The sequence below is a fragment of the Haliotis rubra genome, unplaced genomic scaffold (assembly GCF_003918875.1).
Source record: "Haliotis rubra isolate DU_JTF1 unplaced genomic scaffold, ASM391887v1 Scf308, whole genome shotgun sequence".
In the NCBI taxonomy this organism is placed as follows: Eukaryota; Metazoa; Mollusca; class Gastropoda; order Lepetellida; family Haliotidae; genus Haliotis; species Haliotis rubra.
Genome location: NW_025766978.1, coordinates 425,699 through 448,506, shown reverse-complemented (window position 1 = coordinate 448,506; position 22,808 = coordinate 425,699). Strand labels below are relative to the sequence as shown.

At 43.3% G+C, this 22,808-nt stretch overlaps 1 protein-coding gene across 6 annotated transcripts in view; it reads left to right on the top strand.

The window, feature by feature from the left end:
* The window catches only part of LOC124282951 (neuropeptide Y receptor type 2-like), a 165,026-nt gene that overhangs the window by 23,710 nt on the left and 118,508 nt on the right, over positions 1-22,808 (top strand). For 3 of the 6 annotated variants that reach the window (XM_046719006.1, XM_046719005.1, XM_046719003.1), the window contains exon 1: positions 21,306-21,429. The exons of 2 other annotated variants lie outside the window; for them this stretch is intronic. The gene's annotated coding sequence lies outside the window, so the exon portion shown is untranslated. Of the gene's footprint in view, positions 1-21,285; positions 21,430-22,808 lie in introns of those variants that run through there. One more of the 6 variants, XR_006900287.1, reaches the window with a different exon arrangement.

Here is a 22,808-nt window from a genome sequence, read left to right as displayed (position 1 = left end):
ACGTCACATCCACAGGGTAGTGATGTTAACATTAATGACTTTAAGCGTTGGAGTAAGACCATACAGACTGGATGTAAATATACTTTGTAGAGAACACAATGCTATGTTTGCCTGCAGCGATGACTGGATCACAAACAATAAGTCGTTTTAAAATCATCCTTTGCTGTCCTAGGTTACCATGTAGTGCTGGTAAATACCAGTTTCTAGTTTGAGTCTTCTATCTTGTATTTCCAACTTGACCGTTTCTGTATGTCATAAATGAGTGATTTAGATGACGGCAACTGGACATATAGGTCATACTCCATTTCCGGAGTTCATTCCCCTGAATTGTTAATATAGGTGCATTCGTTCATGCAAGGAAAACTCCTGGCATAAATACCGTCTTTGTTTGGGTGAAAACATGACTTGCCCTTGTGTGTGTTTGTGAGGAGTGATGCCGGTAGGGCAGATATCACCTAGGCTGGCAGTTGACGGTTATTTTCATGAATAATGGTTCTGTGTATATTTGCAATGACTAACACAAAACACATGCATATGAATTATAATCACCATACAGTGACGTGTTCATTACGTCTGGTCTTTTGTATGTTTGGAGGAGTTGGATTCCGTGTACGTCGCTATCAGTGCCATAGTGGGATTTCAAGGAAAGGGCTTCACATACTGTACCGATGCTTGTTATTGGCCAGCTCATCAACACAGTCAATATATCTTTAATGAAAACAAAATATGTAGGTCGAATCGAAACTATATTAATAATATCACCCTAATAAGCATGCCAATAACATAATGTTCTCATCTCTGCCAGTCATGATGGTGTTGTCCCTATCAGGTCACAAGATCAAATAAGCCTGACAAGCTTTGTAAAAGACCCTGTCATGTCCGTTCGTTTTGTGTCTGGCAGATTAATGTTGGCGATATTGGATCGGTTGCATCCAATTACTGTCAGGTTGATCTGTTTATGAACATGATATGTCCTACATGAAGGTGTCCTGATGCCCGTCACGCTGTCTTCACTGAGTGGCCGAGCTGCTGTTTACAGTTACATAGATATAACCTAACCAGATGCTTCTAAAGACACTTGCTGTAATTCACGGCCCGTTTGCCCTTGCTCAAGACAAACATTTTGTCTGTATGCCACAAACCTCATTCTGTCCAAGCTCACACATGTGTGAGTGAATAGGTTGGGGTTTTCAAGCAATATAACGAGGGGTGATAGGATAATGGAACTCACCGAATGTTCACACATGGGAGTTTATGCAAGGGGAATCGAACAGTGTTTTCTGCAGTGGCGAGGAATGCTCTATATAGGTGCCAGCTAGTGTGCACCGACCGTCTAACTCTTTGTATGATCAGTCTGAGTGTTGCCCTATGCTGTGCCGCCCCTACCCTTCCCCATCCCTCCGCCGTCAATTGTCGGCAATGTCGACGTGGTTCGAGGAAATGCTCGGAGACACGTTCCACACTTGCAGTGATGCAACGTAAATAGGCCACGCTAGAAGCCTCCGGGTAGATCGTCACTGGACGCCTCATGGATTATTCTCGTGACACCAGCCTGATTCATACCAAGGCGGAACAGCTTGCAATCAGTAATTTTGGTTACTCTATATGACATAAAATAACAGAAGCGGAAATTGCGGCCGTAGGGTAGTCATATATTCTGCAAGCCGACGTGAAATAGGGTAAACCCATACATCACGTCATAGAGCGCCCTGCCAGACGTGTTTCCCCAAGTAAGACAAGCAAATAGAGGAAATACAAATTGATGACGTATTTGAATAGAACTAGACAAATGTTGCTTAAAATACCAGGATGGCCATATTGCCAAGACAACAGTCTGCAGAGTTACATGTCCTGCCTTGTTCAGAATGCCAAAGTATTTTTCTGTGAAAGATTCCTGGCAATCGTTGACCAACGTAGAAGTTATCCAACACAAGCAGCACGCCGTTGTCTGGAGCCTCTATACAGCAGTAATTACATGCACCGGAAGTAGATGTGTACGTGACCTTGAGCTGCTTTCCTCGAGACTCATCATTAAAACCAATCATTTTGGGGTTTTAAGTTGATGATTTACTTCCTCTTTTGTTTTTAATTCAAAACACGAATCAACATGTAAAATGTGTATGTTTTCTGGATGCTATTAGTTAAACAGCTCTTTCCCCTGCAGATGCTTCGCCGGACACCGCTGTAATCACACCAACGTTACTTACAGGAAAATATTCATGAACCTGCCGACAAACAGCAGACTCGCGTGTTGTAAAGATAGAATCACTAAAGTAGGCCAATTGAGTTCTGGATCCCGACCCTCAACTCAGATTTCAATTGAAAAAAAGGACGGGGCTGAGACCATGAGAAGCGTGTTTCTTGTGGGTCCACCTCCGGCATGTATTCAGTGCCACGCTGTAACTGTAATAAATCGTTCAGGTTCTACCAATATCGGGACTGTGCAGGATGCGAAACGAAATTAGACTACTCCCAATAGCGATAGTGTGACACAGTACGCCATTAATTGGATCCGGTATCTGACTAAGATTCCTCAGTCTATGTAAAACGTAATAAATTGTTTCTATGGATAACCTACAGTACAGCCTCTCACTGCCCTCAGTAACTCGCATTATCAGTTTACATGGGACCAAAAAAAAAGCGATTTCCTTCGTTTTGAAATGAAAAGTTCCAAATCTTTGTATTCTCCCTTACATGATGTTCAGTGGCCCGGTTGCTTCTGCAGTCATGGCTATCGAGCAATCGGTTAAAGGATGCAAAGCATGACGTATAAACTAATTTGTAAGTGTTTGAATCAGTTAAAATCCTCTGAACGTGGAGTATAGCTGTATAGCAGTATAGCAATGTATATAGCTGGTGTACACGGAAGGAAGACGTGGCGGGTCAGGAAACTCCTTCAGAATAACGTCAATCGCTGATGCAGACAAACTGAAAATATTTAATTTGATTGAATCGTTGGGTCTGAATTAATATGTTAACATTAAATGAATTCAATTTCTCTGCCGTTCCGTTTGCGAATGTTTATGGACATTTCCTCGTGTGATCTCGTTACAGAAAGCGGCTACACTTAGAACGTCGTAAATGTCAGATCATGAGACTGTTTAATATTAGCAGGCTCATTCAACGACATTCACTGGAGATTTCCCAACTCAGGCAGCCCTTTATTCCGTATAAGACACTTTAATGATTGCTGTTTATGCTAGAAAGGGAAGAGAAATGACATTTCATGTGCAGAGAGACTCCATCATTAAAGCACTCCTTCTACAGTGACTCAAGACACTCAACACGATACCACAGCTTAATGATTCGACGACGGGGTATTATTTCTGAGCCCTGTGCTTCAATTTATACCAAAATAATATTTTATTAGTGAATCTATAGGCAAAGGACAGGGAAGGATACATTCCTTGTATTAATAAAGCTTTGGATTCAGCTTGGGAACTCATTACCTACACGCCGCGTGGTCTACTGGTGTTATTAACAAGAATATATGACTTCATTACACTAACTGCCTGTTGTTGGGTTGGTCTTTTCAGGTATTGTTTATTGCAATAAACCAAACCTGCTCCCTTGTGCGCATTTACAAGGGGGATAAAAGGCACCCCCACTTCTCTCCTCATCCTCTAATTTAATGAGGTCGTAAACAAGACACTTTCCGTTAGAGCCAGGAAGTAAATCTAACACCACCTTTGTTGACCAATGCGCCCATTATGCTTGAACGACTGCGCATCACTGGAGGTTTTCTATGTATTGCTCCGCCATTGTAGTGCGGCGGGGGTGTTATATTTTCTAGCGGACCAACATTGTCTCGAGCTATGATCTAGTTGACGGTGGACTGTGATCAGCCCACTGCAGCTTTCTCCTATTTAATCATGCCGCAAAATTGTTTCCCATCTATTTCAAGCTAGGAAAACCTTTGATTCAGTGCAATGATTAGGCATCTGACAGTTTGTCTATGCCACGTCTAAAAACTCCATTTAACCTGCTATAAACTCTTCAGCACAGATCCCTGCGGGGATACAGTGAAGTGCTATTTTAAGCACCAGTGAACAGTCTAAGCACATGTGGCCAAGTGTCGACAGGAGTTGGATTATTGAATACCTCAATGTCCTTACACACCCCAAAATGAACGGATCACTCTTTACATGTGCGTACGCACAATCCCTGTCTTAAAACGGCTTTGATTACAAGCGAAAAACACTTTGTCTATACAGTGGCACTTGTGAAAAGCAGCAAATAAGAAAACACCGGCTTCATCCCGTGAATGCAGTCACATCTGACATGATAATATAGAGCAGAGCACATAGTAATAAACATTCTCTGTGGAAGGGTGTCACTTGTTGAGTCTGTGAAGAGCAGGGCTTGTTGGATACCTCGCTCTTTAACAAGTTGAATCAGACATCAACTGCAATTATCTTCAGACAGTTCAGGGAACACATTCGCTGAGTAAGTCATGATGACACGGGTTCCAGTAGTTGGTCCAATAGAGCTTCATTCCACTGAACGAGGTGCCAAGTATTGATGCCACGAGGTCCAGTAGTTGGTCCAATAGAGCTGTATACCACCAAACGAGGTGCCAGGGATTGATGCCACGAGGTCCAGTAGTTGGTCCAATAGAAATGTATACCACTAACGAGGTGCCAAGTATTGATGCCACGAGGTCCAGTAGTTGGTCCAATAGAGCTGTATACAACTGAACGAGGTGCCAAGCATTGATGCCACGAGGTCAAGTAGTTGGTCCAATAGAGCTGTATACCACCAAACGAGGTGCCAAGTATTGATGCCACGAGGTCCAGTAGTTGGTCCGATGGAGCTGTATTCAACTGAACGAGATGCCAAGTATTAATGCCACTGGATCCAGTAGTTGGTCCAATAGAACTGTTTAGCACCAAACGAGGTGCCAAGTATTGATGCCACGAGGTCCAGTAGTTGGTCCAATAGAGCTGTATACCACCAAACGAGGTGCCAACTATTGATGCTACGAGGTCAAGTAGTTGGTCCAATAGAGCTGTATACCACCAAACGAGGTGCCAAGTATTGATGCAACGAGGCCCAGTAGTTGGTCCAATAGAGCTGTATACCACTGAACGAGGTGCCAACCATTGATGCCACGAGGTCCAGTAGTTGGTCCAATAGAGCTGTATACCACTGAACGAGGTGCCAAGTATTGATGCAACGAGGCCCAGTAGTTGTTCCAATAGAGCTGTATACCACCAAACGAGGAGCCAACTATTGATGCAACGAGGTCCAGTAGTTGGTCCAATAGAGCTGTATACCACTGAACGAGGTGCCAAGTATTGATGCCACGAGGTCCAGTAGTTGGTCCAATAGAGCTGTATACCACCAAACGAGGTGCCAAGTATTGATGCCACGAGGTCCAGTAGTTGGTCCAATGGAGCTTCATTCCACTGAATGAGGTGCCAAGAATGCCACGAGGTCCAGTAGTTGGGTGCCAAGTATTGATGCCACGAGGTCCAGTAGTTGGTCCAATAGAAATGTATACCACCAAACGAGGTGCCAAGTATTGATGCCACGAGGTCCAGTAGTTGGTCCAATAGAGCTGTATACCACCAAACGAGGTGCCAAATATTAATGCTATGGGATCCAGTAGTAGGTCCAATAGAGCTGTATACCACTGAACGAGGTGCCAAGTATTGATGCCACGAGGTCCAGTAGTTGGTCCAATAGAACTGTATACCACCAAACGAGGTGCCAAGTATTGATGCTACGAGGTCCAGTAGTTGGTCCGATGGAGCTTCATTCCACTGAACGAGGTGCCAAGTATTGATGCTACGAGGTCCAGTAGTTGGTCCAATAGAGCTGTATACCACCAAACGAGGTGCCAAGTATTGATGCTACGAGGTCCAGTAGTTGGTCCAATAGAGCTGTATACCACCAAACGAGGTGCGAAATATTAATGCTATGTAGCATCCAGGATGCAAACGAGGTCCAGTAGTTGGTCCTGTATAGCTTCATTCCACTGAACGAGGTGCCAAGTATTGATGCCACGAGGTCCAGTAGGTGGAGCTGTATACCACTGAACGAGGTGCCAAGTATTGATGCTACGAGGTCCAGTGAGTTGGTCCAATAGGAGCTGTATACCATACCAAACGAGGTGCCAAGTATTGATGCTACGAGGTCCACGAGTTGGTCCAATGGAGCTTCATTCCACTGAACGAGGTGCCAAGTATTGATGCCACGAGGTCCAGTATTTGGTCCAATGCTGAACGAGGTGCCAGTAGATGCTGGTCCAGTAGTTGGTCCAATAGAGCTGTATACCACCAAACGAGGTGCCAAGTATTGATGCTACGAGGTCCAGTAGTTGGTCCAATGGAGCTGTATACCACTGAACGAGGTGCCAAGTATTGATGCCACGAGGTCCAGTAGTTGGTCCAATGGAGCTTCATTCCACTGAACGAGGTGCCAAGTATTGATGCCACGAGGTCCAGTAGTTGGTCCAATAGAGCTGTATACCACCAAACGAGGTGCCAAGTATTGATGCCACGAGGTCCAGTAGTTGGTCCAATGGAGCTGTATACCACTGAACGAGGTGCCAAGTATTGATGCTACGAGGTCCAGTAGTTGGTCCAATAGAAATGTATACCACCAAACGAGGTGCCAAATATTAATGCTATGGGATCCAGTAATTGGTCCAATAGAGTTGTATACTACGAAAGGTTGTGCCAAGTATTAATGTAATGTACTGTTGCTTCTTCAAACATGAACGCACACTTGCTAACGTATAAGACGAAAAGTTGCCAGAAAATAAATGACAAAGCTAACAAAGTTTGGCACTGTTTAACACTGTTTATAGACTGCAGCTTCGTATAAAAGGAGGTAAATATTACGTTATTGTAAATCTAAATATCATATTCATCCGTTCATCCTCCTGTCGGTAAATGTAAACGATGAACTGTATACAAGCTCTTTACGGTGGACTAATGTGGCAGGCGTTGTGGTTTGGAGTTTAAATTATAAACGCACCAGGAATGTCGGTTTTTACAAGCTATAAAAAGGCAACCTCCAAATTAAGAACTTTTCTGTCTACTTTCTATGTGGTTTTGTTTGCTAATACTAGCGATCTTCAGTAACTGCCTCGTAACACAAGCTTCCCCATGGCGGTAATGACGTTCGTGAAAACCAGGATCGGAAACGGTACGGTTACGCGTAGATCCTTCACTCTTTAGTTTTCGAGGTCGAATCCCAGACACGACTGAACGTTTTTGCTATTTTGCCATATACAGCTAATCAACTGAATCACAAGAATAATAGGTTTTCTTATCATTTTGCTCAAGCATTGATGTTTGTCTAGTCAGAGCCAAGACATGAGACGCCCTGCTACACGGACAGGCCCGATTGACGACAACAGGTGACAGAGCTCCGTGTTAGTGCTGTGTCGTCTCTCGTGGAACAACGGCGGGCTTTTTTTTCATCTCGACAAGGGATTGCCGGTGTTAGTGGGGTAGCACCGCAATGTGTAGGTTTATCGCCGGTTTCAGCAATATTTACGTTATGCATTGTCGCGTTGACGTGGATAGAAAGCCCAAAGCTATATTGCTGTCATGAAACCTACCTGTGTGAGTGCGTAAGCTGCAACTGGGGGCGAACCTGGATTTGTACCCACCCTACCTAACTCTGTACTCTATTACTAATAATGTTATACTGCCCTAACTAATAATGCTATACTGCCCTAACTAATAATGCTGTACTGCCCTGACTAACAATGTTGTACTGTCCAAAATAACAATGCTGTAATGTCCTATAACTAACAATTCTGTACTGTCCAAACAATTCTGTACTCTCCTAGCAATGCTGTAGTGTCCTAACAATTCTGTACTGTCCAAAGTAACAATGCTGTACTGTCCTAACAATTCTGTACTGTCTTAACAATGCTGTACTGTCCAAAATAACAATGCTGTACTGTCCTAACAATTCTGTACTGTCCTAACAATGCTGTACTGTCCAAAATAACAATGCTGTACTGTCCTTACAATTCTGTACTGTCCTAACAATGCTGTACTGTCCAAAGTAACAATGCTGTACTGTCCTAGCAATTCTGTACTCTCCTAACAATGCTGTACTGTCCAAAATAACAATGCTGTACTGTCCTAGCAATTCTGTACTCTCCTAACGATGCTGTACTGTCCAAAATAACAATGCTGTACTGTCCTAGCAATTCTGTACTCTCCTAACGATGCTGTACTGTCCAAAATAACAATGCTGTACTGTCCTAGCAATTTTGTACTCTCCTAACAATGCTGTACTGTCCAAAGTAACAATGCTGTACTGTCCTAACTAACAATAATTATCTGTACTGACCATGACTAAAATGCTGTACTGTCCAAACTAACAATTCTGTACTCTCCTAACAATGCTGTACTGTCCTAGCAATGCTGTACTCTCCTAACAATGCTGTACAGTCCAAAGTAACAATGCTGCACTGCCATAACTAGCAATAATTATCTGTACTGTCCTGACTACCAATACTGTACTGTCCAAAATAACAATTCTGTACTGTCCTAGCAATTCTGTACTCTCCTAACAATGCTGCACTGTCCTAACTAACAATAATTATCTGTACTGTCCTAACAATGCTGTACTGTCCTAACAATGCTGTACTATCCTGACTAACAATGCTCTACTGTCCTGACTGACAATGCTCTACTGCCCTGACTAACAATGATCTACTGCCCTGACTGACAATACTGAACTGTCTAACAATGCTGTACTATCCTGACTAATAATGCTCTACTGTACTGTCCTAACAATGCTCTACTGTCCTGACTAACAATGCTCTACTGCCCTGACTAACAATGATCTACTGTCCTGACTAACAATACTGAACTGTCCTGACTGACAATACTGAACTGTCCTAAGTAACAATGCTGCACCGCCGTACCGTGCCTACATATCCACGTGTCCATCACATAGTACCAATCAACACAGCTAAATTACAATCTTCATTAATAAAAACACCATGATGGGATCATTACTATAAGATAACGATATAACACCCAATCTTAGGGTGTAGCTGATAAGCAGTTACCGTACACTCGACTCTGCTTTCAGGAGAAAGTTCTCTTGATTATGGAAAGTTGTTATCGCCATTATTTTAATATCGTTATAACAGTTGCATAATGCAGGAAACGTTGACAACACCATGGTAGTAAATTGGCAGTCTCACATCAACTGATAAACGCTCGTCTCTGACTGTGAGAGACTCATGGCGAGGGAGGAATGTACATGTGTAATGTATGCACAGGTCTTGTGGAACAGACGTTTCAAGAACTGCTGGGAGTGCTGCCTTAATGGTTGCACCTGCAGTCGTACTTCACCCCCAGCCGTGTTGATTCAGCGACGCCCCCACGCCCTCCCCTTATCCACAGGTTGATTCAGCGACACCCCCACATTCACCTCTCATCCACGTGTGGATTTAACGTACGAGACATACAAGAAGTGCTGTACTTAGAGTACAATGTCACCTAACTCTACATAATCCCCAACGCACTGTAAAACTGCTGTTCTATAAGGCACTGTCACCTAACTCTAGATAATCCAAACGCAGTGTAGAAATGTTGTTCTGTAGGTACTAGCTAGGTCACCTAACTCTAGATAATCCCCAACGCACTGTAAAAGTGACGCACTGTCACCTAACTCAAGATAGTCCTTCCCACAATGTACAGTTCGTTTGGCTCAAAAGCGGACCGATGAATTGCAGTTTAACTCGAAAACTAATAAACATAAAATACTCAATGAAACGCTGATCATAATCAAAACATCATACCAACTCTGTGAGGTTTTTGCAGAATATTTGTCCTAAAAATAATAAAGTTGTTTAACAAACTATCATTAAAATATTGACACAGTTCACTGTTTGTTACGAGGGAGGAGTGCAGAGAAAGGGACAGCCAGGTGTTCGAGAAGCACGTTCACAGACAAAGTTATTTATTCATTATCCTGTGCTGTGCCGTCTCCATCCGTTCTCGAACACCTGGCTGTCCCTTTCTCTGCATTCCTCCCTCGTAACAAATAGTGAACTGTGTCAATATATTAATGATAGTTTGTTAAACAACTTTTTATTTTATGACAAACATTCTGCAAAACCTCACAGAGTTGGTATGATGTTTTGATTATGATTAGCGTTTCATTGAGTATTTTATGTTTATTAGTTTTCGAGTTAGATTGCAATTCATCGGTCCGCTTTTGAGCCAAACGGACTAAAGAAGTGCTGTTCTATTAGGGGAACCACGTCACCTGACTCTAGATAATCCCAACGCAGTGTAGAAATGTTGTTCTGTAGGTACTAGCTAGGTCACCTAACTCTAGATAATCCCCAACGAAATGTAGAAATGCTGTTCTATAAGGCATTAGGTCACCTAACTCTAGATAACCCCCAATGAAGTGTAGAAGTGTTGTTCTATAAGACATAAGGTCACCTAACTCTAGATATCCCCTACGCAATGTTCACTTGCTATAATTGTTTAAAACCGCCTCCGTGGTGTAGTGGTTAGAACGTCCGCCCGGAGAGCGGAAGGCCGCGGGTTCGATCCCCGACCGCGTCATACCAAAAGACGTTAAAATATGGTACTTGTTGGTCCCTGTCTGGCGCTCGGCATTAATGGGTACAACAAGGACTGGTCAGCTCGGAGTCAGTATAATGTGTCTGAGTGGGGTATTCATGCTTCACTGCGGCATGGTATCTCAGTGGGCTAGCACTATAAAACCAGCTTCAGTCTGGGCTAGTACAAGCAGCCGCACATACACATACACACGCATGCACGTCGTCATATGAGCGAAATATTCTCAAGTACGACGTTAAACCCAATTTCACCTCACCTATAATTGTTTAAGACAGCATGTCACCTAACCCTAGATAATCCCCAGCACAATGAAGAATTGCTTTATTTGTTTAAGGCACTATGTCACTGGACGCTTTAGAACACAGTGTAGAACTGCTATTGTAAAAGCACTTGTTGAGGATTTTCGTCTTTAGCACAGTTTAGAAATGTACTCTGCAAGTCAGTTTTTGTCTGAAAGCTCTGTAATGTACAACCACTGATCTATCAGGTAATTCGTCCGTGGGTAGTATATAATCTGTAACAAAATGTACGACTGTTGCATCGGAAACGGTGATCCTATAAATCATTACCCCATCACACTTACGATGCTGATGCATTGCCACTTAAGTCCAAACACTTTAACAGGCTTACATATTGAACTACCGATCCTGAGATATAGCCCCATCTGAATAGTTTTCTTTGCAAGGAAAGCTTAGTTGTTTCATCTGAGCTATTAGACCCAGTATCCTTTGCTTATGGAAGTGGATATCGGTCATTATACGTGACACACAGACACCTGCAGCGATCACGTCACGCCTGCCACGAAAGGCCGGCCATAATGGTCCGAGAGTTAAGCACTTACTCTGCTTCCCCGCCTCCCGTTCAGGGCCTATCCACAAACATGTCTCTGATACGGCAAGTCGCAATGAGGTCAACTTGCGACACGCCGCAAGGTGATTTAAGTGAAGATAAGCACCAGTGTAGAATCTAAGCTTTGGCGTTATGTCCAGGAGAATATCAATGACGTATGGAGAACCAATCTGTGGCAGGCATACACAGAGGATGATACCTTTCAGGGAAACTGCTTTTGGCAGAGATTTCCTGTTATGAACCAGTTTGTAGCCTTTATGGTATGGTTGATGGAGGTGTTCACCTACCAGTTTATGGTATGGTTGATGGAGGTGTTCACCTAGCAGTTTATTGTGTCGTTGAAAGGGGTGTTCACCGATCAGTTTATTGTGTAGTTGAAGGGTTGTTCACCCGTCAGTGTATTGTGTAGTTGAAGGGGGTGTTCAGCGACAAGTTTATTGTGTCGTTAAAGGGGGTGTTCACCCGTCAGTGTATTGTGTAGTTGAAGGGGTGTTAACCCGTCAGTGTATTGTGTTGTTGATACGGGTGTTCACCCGTTAGTTTATTGCGTTGTTGATATGGGTGTTCACCCGTTAGTTTATGGTATGGCTGATTCGGCTGTTCACCTTTTAGTTTATTGTGTCGTTGATAGGGTTGTTCACCCGTTAGTGTAGTGTATGCTTGATGGGTTGTTCGCCCATGAGATTATTGTGTGGTTGATATGAGCGTTCACCGGTTAGTTTATGGTATGGTTGATAGGGGTGTTCACCCGTACGTTTATGGTATGGTTGATAGGGGTGTTCAGCCGTGATGTGAAGCGGTGGGATAGCCTAGTGGTTAAAGCGTTCGCTCGTCACCCGTTAGTTTTTGTATGTTTGATGGGGTGTTTGCCCGTGAGATTATTGTGTGGTTGATAGGGGTGTTCACCCGTTAGTTTACTGTATGGTTGATTGGGGTGTTCACCCGTTAGTTTTTGTATGTTTGATGGGGTGTTAGCCCGTGAAATTATTGTGTGGTTGATAGGGGTGTTCACCCGTTAGTTTATTGTATGGTTGACAGGGGTGTTCACCCGTTAGTTTATTGTATGTTTGATTCGGTGTTCACCCGTCACCTTATTGTATGGTTCACGGGGGTGTTCACTCTACAGTAATTGTCAGAACAAATTGGGAAATACTTGGACTTGTACGGAACCACAATTCCTCACATTGTATAACCACTTAAAACATTGGCAGCGCTGGCTTTACAATTGCCTTTCTCTCCTTCCGATATAGTGAGATATTCACTTCGCGCTTTACTCTGTTGGAAGTGGTCAACACAGTTGCTGGACGAACGTGGTCAGGGGAACTGGATTCAGGAATTTGTTGGTAAACAGATGTGTTACCAAGAACATCGGCCGGTACGGCATCGTGAACGCGACGTCAAGGAAGTCAGTACAACGTCCCAGACGCAGTGACAATCTGCTGGCGACAGTGACTCTGTTGCTGTCGCATTCTGTGCCGGAACTCAGTATGCACCTAGGTACCGTACAAAGTGGCGCTTCACTGTGTCTGATTCGACCAATATCTCTGGAACATCACTGGAATGTTTCCCAGTAGATCTCGTCGCCTTCCCTACCCACGACAGGTCTCGTATAACTGCCAAAACACACACTATAAATGCTGCGTGAAGTGGAAGTCTTTTCAACGTTGTGTTCAAAATTAATGCATTTATATAATGACATAAAACGACAAAAGAATAAAACATATATCATTGATGGGACCATTGTTTCTAAAAGCAGGTCCTGTTACTCGCCACGTTTCATTTAAAGATAGACCATCGAGTGTGAACAGATTCATCTTTCAGCATCTGGTGACATAACCACCAACACCCTGAGGAAATCTAGACTTGCTTTATTTAGGGCTTTAGCACCGCAGAGAGGGCTTGGCAGTAGGGAAATTAATGTGGTTCAGGGACTGTGAGACAGACTACCACCAACAGTACGTCATGGAACGCCCTACACTGACACACAGCTACCCACGTCCCCATAGCCAAACTATTTTGAATAAACAACACTTACAATTGGATACCCGGGTTCGATTCCCTACATGGGCACAATGTGTTAAGCCCATTTCTGGTGTCCCCCGCCGTGATATTGCTGGAATATTGCTAAAAGCGGCGTAAAACTAAACTCAGTCAGTACAATTGGATACCGTAATTAGATATGAAGTCATGGTTAGCTAGAGATTCTGAAATGTTATGCATTGAGGTTGGAATTAATTGTGTGTAGTTATGTTGTTTATTGTATAGATATCATAAATTATGTATTTGTCGGTCCTTGAAAATATATGTGTTGAGGCGTTACAGTACATAGTGACGCATCTGCTGTAGCGCACACAACATTTCTACAATAGCGGTGAGTGTAGGATTTACTTGCGATTTGATAAAGGAATAAACACGTTTATTGCGTCTGTAGCAGTCTACAAGAAGTGTTTTGCTCTCTCAAATATAAGTCAAAGGGATCTTTCATATACATTGTACCGAGATTTTAAACAACACGTCAATGTTTCATGTTTTACATTGTCAACACTGCTTGTACATTACAGAGAAAGGGGATTTTGAATATTCTTACGATTTATTTATATTGTTTGTCGAGCGTCTGCCATAGACGTTTGATATTTATTGATGTTACACATCTGATAATGTCAAGAATGTCACAGCACCAACAGCGACATGTCATTGACGAGGTAATATGACATTGCTCCTTGGTATTTATTACGATGAAAACCTGTGTTCTTTTCATTGGTGAAGGTCGGCAGTTAATGGCAGGTGTCCGGGGCGAGGACAAGAGACATGCTTATTTGCCCTTTTTAAAATGAAATGACGTCACAACAACAGTGCGATAAGGTAACTGAGCTTCATACAGAGGTCTATATGGTGTGCCATTGTAAATGTCCACGAACTATAGTCTCATGTAACATCATTAGTCTCGTCAGCAGTACATGAGTACATGAGAAAATCCGCACCTGAAAACAGGCGACAGAGCGAGAGGCGAGTTGCTAATTGTCACTCTCGGGTGTGAACGTCATTTGATACAGGTGAGAAACTGAGGTACCTTGTGGTGTACGTTTCGGTCTCTAATTGGTATCAAATGGGGAATTTTCCAAATATGGATATATTGATGATGTATCTCTTGGATGGGGTTCGTGACAGGTCATGAGCCAAACCTCAGACATCGACTCATCTTTGCGCAGCTCCTGTTTGTGACGCATCCATGGCGGCGACACCTTGACGTAGCATGACGTCAGCGTCATTTACAGTTATACAACATATGTATTCATAGATACAGTATTTAGTTATATATTTGATACCATATATGTTAGTTTACCTTTCCTGAGTATGAAAGATGTAGAATATATGGATTATCATAGATTTACTCGATGGCGGCATATAAACACCTTCCAGTGTTAATGTGTTGACCCATAGTTCGGGTGTGTTCCATGTGGGAGGGAAGTTCGAAGTCATGCAGGTCTTATAGTAGATGTTAACTAGCACTGACGGACCTGGAAACATTATCAGGAAAAATTAAATCTTCAATCATCGGTTCCTGGTACGCCTAAGGGACGTAACTCTTGTTCACTGCAGTGATAAGAAGTTTAGGGAAGCAGTACAGGATTCCACGTCCCCTCTCTTGTAAGACAACGTTTACCTGCAATGAGTCCCTTGAACCACCCCATGATTAACATGTACGGCAGCCTTCGAGGGCCATGTCACAGCAAGTGCCGGATCAAGCAATGATAGCTCATTAATCTGACAGATATGAGGACCGCCATTGATCTGTCTCGCTTACTCATATTGATTAACGAGTCTGTTTGCTGTGCAAGGCCTTGAAACGTCTAATCATCCCGGATGGTCATGTTTTGTTGTTTGCACAGACTTTGCCGTTTATGAAATGTAGTATTTTGTGTACTGGAGTGCACATTGGGTCATCGTAATGTCAGCGATGACGATTGAGCTTCAATATGAAATGGTGCAATGTCTCCTTTTTAACTTGCCCTGTTCATTTGTAGTATTGGTGACGCACACTGTTGCTGCGGCTTTTCTTAACAGAGCGGCGGTCGGAGAACACAGGACACCGCCGTACAGGGACGAGACTGCCGTCCATTTTTGTCCAAAAAATGACCTTACTCGTGGGCGTTTACGTACTTGGTCAGTTTGTCAGTAAATGTCCAACTCCCCCAATCCCCGAGTTCAAACGTGGATGTCATTTGCCCCCACGTAGATCCTTCATGGCATGAACGTGTTTGTTTTGTGGTCATGTGATTCCCAGGGCCCTTATTCTCGAAACGTTCGTAGCTCTAAGAATTCTTAACTTTGATCGTAGCCAATGTGTTAAGAATGGGCTTAAGAAGTTCGTAGGGATACGAACGTTTCGAGAATAGCTAGCCTGGTCATGTTGCATTACGTCAGCGTCATGGCAGCCATCAGAGCGTATATGTTTACGTGCAAAATGTCTTCGTATGTGTTGAGTTGGATTTGTTTGCTTCGCACGTTATATTTTACAAAACAATTTGTTTAAAAAGAAGAGAAAAGTCATTTAAAATATAGCAAAAATATCCTGCAAATCAATCAACGTTGAACACCGTATGAAAGACCATTGATGGCTTGACGTAGCGATCTGTTTAGAAACAAACGAGCTATCGTTGGCAGGATTTATGGATCAGTAAAGGTATAGCACAAATGAATTACCATATTTCTTTGTTTCATTTTCCATTTTCATTTGTGTTTCGACGGATAGTGTTTAAAATATGCATAATAGGATCAATATCTCCATCACATGATGTTTAACTGTAATCGCTGCAGCAATCACCACAGATATCAACATCGTACTTTCAACTATTTTTCACTGCGTATAACATTAATGTTTCCACAGTAGACAATTATAGCAGTTGTTATGTAAGAGTTCGTCACGTTGTGGCCTCTCTTAAAATGGTTACAATTATTTTCTTCATCCCTATGATCAATACATACAACCATCCTAATGATGATCACCGTCGCACGATCAGAGTTAATACAATTACAACATCAATAGATTACACAGTATTACATCCACAATCAAGACGCCTATTGAACAACCACCAGTCAGAACACATATCGAATAGTTTGAAAAGTAAGAAAGTTTACAGACCAGTAATAATTAAGACGAACCACCAATTACGGCTCCTGCCACGTCTGTTCAAACATATCGTAATGACATGTTTCATCTGACAGGAACCGCTGGTCAATAAGGTTGCCTTTGGGGACGTTACGTGTTGCTGCAGAGACGCTAATTGAGAGGCCAGCGATCAAGTTTGGGTCTTTAACAAACAGATTCATACAGTTATGAGCTGAAATCCGATTTGTGGAGCAAATGGTGCCCGTGTTTGCTAAACAGTGCATCAATCAATTAGCCGATATTTGTTCGTTCCTTAAATGTCTTTAAAGCAGAAGGACCGGCAACATGGCGATGCTCTTCAAGTGCCAGAATACCGGCGAAGGCAACCGTGCGCAATCACATTGCGTTTAGTAATTACTGGTTACGTTTTTACATAATATGAGTCGACGTTTACATTTTATTAATAGTTTTAAATCAGTATACTTTGGTTTGTTATTTAATGTTTTTTTGCACAATTCCAAGCGACTGATTGGGTTCTCAAGAACACCCTCCATGTCTGACGTGTTTGTGGAGGACATGCTGATCAGATATAATGACGTAAAACCACGCCGCTCCACGCTAAGTAGCGTTTCTATGTGCACTCAGACTGGTGCAGGGGCTCAAGGGAGTTATGGCTAAATGTTGTGAACAGAACAAATCAATCATTGATGGAATCAGATCAATTATCAGTTTTTAATCTTATTGGTTGCAATAATTGCCGCATGAACGTCAACGATGATGTGTGCCGTTGAAACTGTTGAATGCATGTTAGCCGTGGTTATGATTGATATGTGCTAACATGTATTTCTTGAAGCAATAAATCAGTGATTAGTAGAGATGGAGTGAAATCTCCACTGATGTGGAATTGTACACATGTTGTGGCCCGTGTCTATAGATCGCTATTACAGGCCATTGTATCGATATTTCTTACGGATGTGGAAAGGGTTTTGTCGCTTCTAATTACAGAATTTTATGATCACATTATCCGATTGAATATGTAATCGAGCTTTGGGAATATTTCAATCTCGTAAGTACACATTTAATCAAGGAACGCAGTTCATTTGGATGTTTCCGACGTCCCCGCAGTCGTCACGGAGACCTAGTTTTTCTTTAGTCGGCCAGTAATTGTAGTCTTAACTACATAGCAAGGACTATGAATCACATTCACTGGTGGTGCTAATTTCGGTGTCTGGCCGTAGACTGGGACGACATTAAATCATGGAGCCTGGTAATGTAGTATCTCTTTACATAGAACAATCTCACAGTTTAGGCCAAAACCGTCCATCCAATTACGTTTTGAGTATACACCACCTATTGCGGATATTCGTCATATACGTAGAACATTAAACGAGCCCCGTGTGATACCAGAACATTTCATGGATCGAAAAAAAACCTGGGATTACACAGGAACGAGTTTTCAATCTTAATAAATTTCTGGCCGTTTATAACTTTATAAAACCACATTTATACGAACTATGTGAATTTCCGCCATAAACGTGGTCGAGTGATATGATCTGGCGTGTGTAAACAAGTTCATATCTTCATCCACAGCAGACTCCAATTTTTACTACGAAGCTCTACGAAGTTTACACACAGAGTATACAACTCCCTTTGACGTAAACGGTGAAAACCCTGTGCCGTTAGCACAGCGTCAGGGTGGCTTGGGCGATCACGTGTGCGTACGCTCCTTACAGTGAACTGCCATCTGTTTACTCTATGTCACTGAACCTGAGCTCTGTTGAGAGTTTTAAATGTTTGTATCTGAAACCACTTTCGACAGTACATGAGCAGCTTTGTTTCGTTTTAACCGCTGTGTAAAACCAACTAATTGCTATTAAAATCAGTCTCTTTAAATACCGGGTGAGTAATGTAAATACACATTGCCATTGGCATACTCGGGGACAGATCGAACCGCGCCAGAAGCCGTGTGTTTGTATTCACTTGGAAACAGTCTTGTTGCTTTCTTCCAACTGGCGACGCTGAGGCCAGGTTAATTCATACTCAATACCACGACTTGTAATGCTGACACAATCACACATAACACTGAACATCGCGTGGCAAAGGTCATGTATAAATACTAAATACCTTATGTGATAGTTAGCCCCTAATGTTGTTACCCCTGGTGGTAAAGTTGGCGGAAACGGCCTTAGTAGTGCTGAAGGGGTCGTTGTCGGCATGAATACTACAGATATGTACCCCAGGTACGTTTGTGTATACAGATATGTACCCTGGCCATAATGAGAATACAGAAATGTACCCTAGGACGATTCCATTCCCATTGTGTCGTATTCTTGATCGGAACTGTCATGCTGTTGTATTAGATACATTTGATTGCGTTATGTAAGTAATGAAAATAAACAGTAACGGATATTTCGCGATGCACATGAATACCACTCGGAATCAGTTGAACGGGAATAACTACATGCGGTGTCGGTTTGGGATGGCGGAATATGATCGTTCGCCTTTTAGGGTACCGGGTACGTTTCTGTAATTTGACTCTGTTTAGGGTACATATCTGTATACAGAAACGTACCTGGGGTACGTATCTGTAGTACCTGTGACGACAACGACCCCTTCAGCCTTAGTAGTAGATGATGAAATACGACGCTCTGGTACAATGAAGAACATGGAGGTCAAACCAAATATCGCTCCCCTCGTCTTGACTCATACCCTAAACATGCCCTGTGTGAAATATTAATTTCGCTGATAGCAGCACGCCAAAGTTTCCATTGAAGCATGTTATTAGCTACTCAAAACGCGAGGTTTTACTGCAGTTGTGCTACGCGCCGTGAAGCGCTGATTCTGTATTCACAATTTGATGTGGTGACCTTCACTGCTGGCCGCAGGTTGACCTTGACCCTTTACAATGGTCCCTGTGAGGCTCCTTGCACCTAAACGATGGGAAATGGGGTGCATCCACAACATACCGTTACAAACCAAGACTGGTTTAACACCAAACTTACCTTACTAAACTAACAGCAGACCTAACTTCTGATAGAATATCGCTCGATGTTGACAGAGAAAATAACGTCCTATGTTACCCAGTGGACTTCCAGATGCTACCATTATCTCTGTAAAACGCATTAGAAACGCATTAGCTGCTTCAAACGCCATTTGAAAACATGCGCTGTTTTAGAAACCGCGTTGTTTACAGGGGGTATGAACAGCGCCAGGAACGTAGCAAGTTTTGTTTTTGTTACGGTGACTTTATTTTTTGTGTTGGTGTGTAAATGTAAAAGCATCTAACACTCTCAGATATCAGCAGAATGGGGGTTGTGTTGATGAGTTGCTGATCTTGGGTAAACACTTGGCAAAAACATATAAGACTTAGTGTTCTCATTACCTTGCCACCTGCCTCTTTCCTTCTGTCGTGGGTGTTCCTAGGGTGTTCCACCCGTGTCAGAACCTGCTACCTATCTTCTGTCGGGACGACATGGGTGTTCTTAGGGTGGTCCACCGTGTCAGTATCTGCCTGCCACCTACGTTCTGCTGAGACGACATGGTTGTTCCTAGGGTGTTCCACCGTGCCAGTATCTTCCACCTATCTTCTGTCGAGACGACCTGGGTGTTCCTAGGGTGTTCCACCGTGTCAGAATCTGCCTTCCACCGTGTCAGAATCTGCCTTCCACCGTGTCAGAATCTTCCACCTATCTTCTGTTGAGACGACATCGGTGTTCCTATGGTGTTCCACCTGTCACCTATCTTCTATCGGGACGACATTGGTGTTCCTATGGTGTTCCACCGTGTCAGAACCTGTCACCTATCTTCTGTCGGGACGACATGGGTGATCCTAGGGTGTTCCACCGTGTCAGAACCTGTCACCTATCTTCTGTTGAGACGACATCGGTGTTCCTATGGTGTTCCACGGTGCCAGAACCTGCCACCTATTTTAAATTCTTTAACATCTATTCATGAAAACTTTAAAATCAACATTTGCACCCTCATGTAATGTCACCAGTAGAACCAGTCCAACTGTAACAAGAGGTCATAAAACCTCTTTTGTTGGACGGTAAATAGTGGTAACCCAATGCTACTGTCTTCTGAGCGTTATTAGCGTCTGCATACCGTGGCCATGCTGCAAACAGGAATGGCGCAACACGGAGTCGCCAGACATTTCAATGTTCATCTTTGGACACGTTACCTAATCATGATTTGCCACGGGCCGGTCGTCCACGTGGGACGTCACATCGCCACGATAACCACATTCTCATGGTACATATACAGAATCGACAGGCAAACTGATACAATTTTCGATGGAACATTTCTTTCATTGAGACCAATTATTCTCAGAACCGTACACAACCGGTTTGAAGTTCAACCCATAAGACCAGTGTTACCGCCACGACACCGCCATGTACGTCCAGTTTAGTGTGTGCAGAATCTGCGGTTCAGGGGGCACGTCTCGAGCAGGACAGTGTTTACAGATGAATCCAAGTTTCAGTTGGACAGCTCTGACGGCCGGCCGCGGGGGAGAATGTCTAACAAGCTTACCACTTCCTAATAAAACATGAAGTGAGATAACCTGACCACTACCATAAAAGAGTTGGTAACGATGAGTTGAACTAGTGTTTTGGTTGTACAACATGGTGGCGGTCAGACATCTGGTGCTGCTGGTGCATGGACGCAGATGTGGTCACACCCGATATTCAGTATGGAAACTGAGCTGTAACCCGACACCTCTGTTAGTGCGTTTTGCTCTGTCACGTATTACCAGGTATTGGATTTTGTCAATTTATATGTTATCATACCATACTGCAGATGAATAGTAACATATTGTGCTGCAACTTCAATTATCATATAGCGCTAACATGTTTGATCTGTAGCATGTGCACACGACGTCTCTCCTCCACAGTAAGTATACCCTCCACTCTACTTAACGAGCACTACCTCTTGAAGTCATGCTTCTCAAACTGGGTACAACACAACCTTATAAGGATACAACATATGGACGAACAACGTCTTTGTTACAACTAGAAGAGTGGTTTCGGTGTAGGTTCTTGTGAATGAGTAAATGAGTAAAAGGTTTAGGCCGCTTTTAGCAATAATCCAGCATAAAATAATCACGGCGGGGAACACTAGAAATGGGCTTCACACGTTGTACTCATGTGGGGGAATTATGGAGTCTTCGTAGTGACGAGCGGACGCTTAAACCACTAGGCTACCCCACCGGCCCGTGTATACATATAGGTTCTAGTGCCGTCTTCAAGACTTAGTGTACTTGCATCAGATGTGACTGTGAAGTTCATGCTTGAATTGTTGCGCCAGATTGTTCCGGGGCTAAGGAATCGTTAATGTGCGTGCAGCTCAGCTTGAAGCTATGTAAGGTACTGATCTCGAATGTTGTCGTAGTATTTTAGTAGAAACCTTTAAGGCAAGGTGTTTTTTGATTATCCATGACAAACTAGTGGAGTTACCGACTAACCCCAGATTTCAATTTGCCCCAAACGCCAAGGGGGAGATATCGTGAATGATCTATTGCAGCAGTTTGGTGATGCTGGATGTTATACACAGTGGTTGTGTATGTACCTGGGGCAGTGTTGCTGGCCGTTGTCGCCCTCTGTGGCTTGAGGTTATCAGGCTAGTGTAAACATCAGGTTGTGAGAGACCCAGGTTATGTATCGGCCTCGCCTAAACAACGCGGACAAATTATACATCAGTCGGAAAATCTCGTGGAGTGTTTATGGATTCATTAGTGTAATTCCAAACAGACAAAGAGTTCATATACACGAAGGTTTCGGTTGGCCCGTCTACAAACGCGTCGTAATTCGTTTGATTGCACGCAAGATACCCAGTTTATGTGTCCAGGTATGTCGGCATCGTTCCCATCACTGGTGAACGTCTGAAGGTGTTTGACTTCCCGATGTCGTACGTCCCTCGGCAAGCTGACACACCGTGACGTACCAGGACTACTGCCTCGGTGTGGATATAAACCGAGCTCACTCATTCACTCACTCAAATTGATATTGCGGATGTTGTTGGTTATCGCTAACAGACAGACACCACACGTCAGCAACCATCACAACGCGACACCCGACACCCGGTGTCTTCGGATACATCCACCATACCGTTGTTATGTACATATAAGGCATGATGGAGCTAGGTGTCCCAACACGGTTCTTCCGCTCTTCGGGTAGACGCTGCCCCCCATTACACCGAAGAGGCGGCGCTTGTCCATGAAATATTAATATAACCATTTCACCCACTGAGGCCTCCCCGCTCAGTCAGTCGAC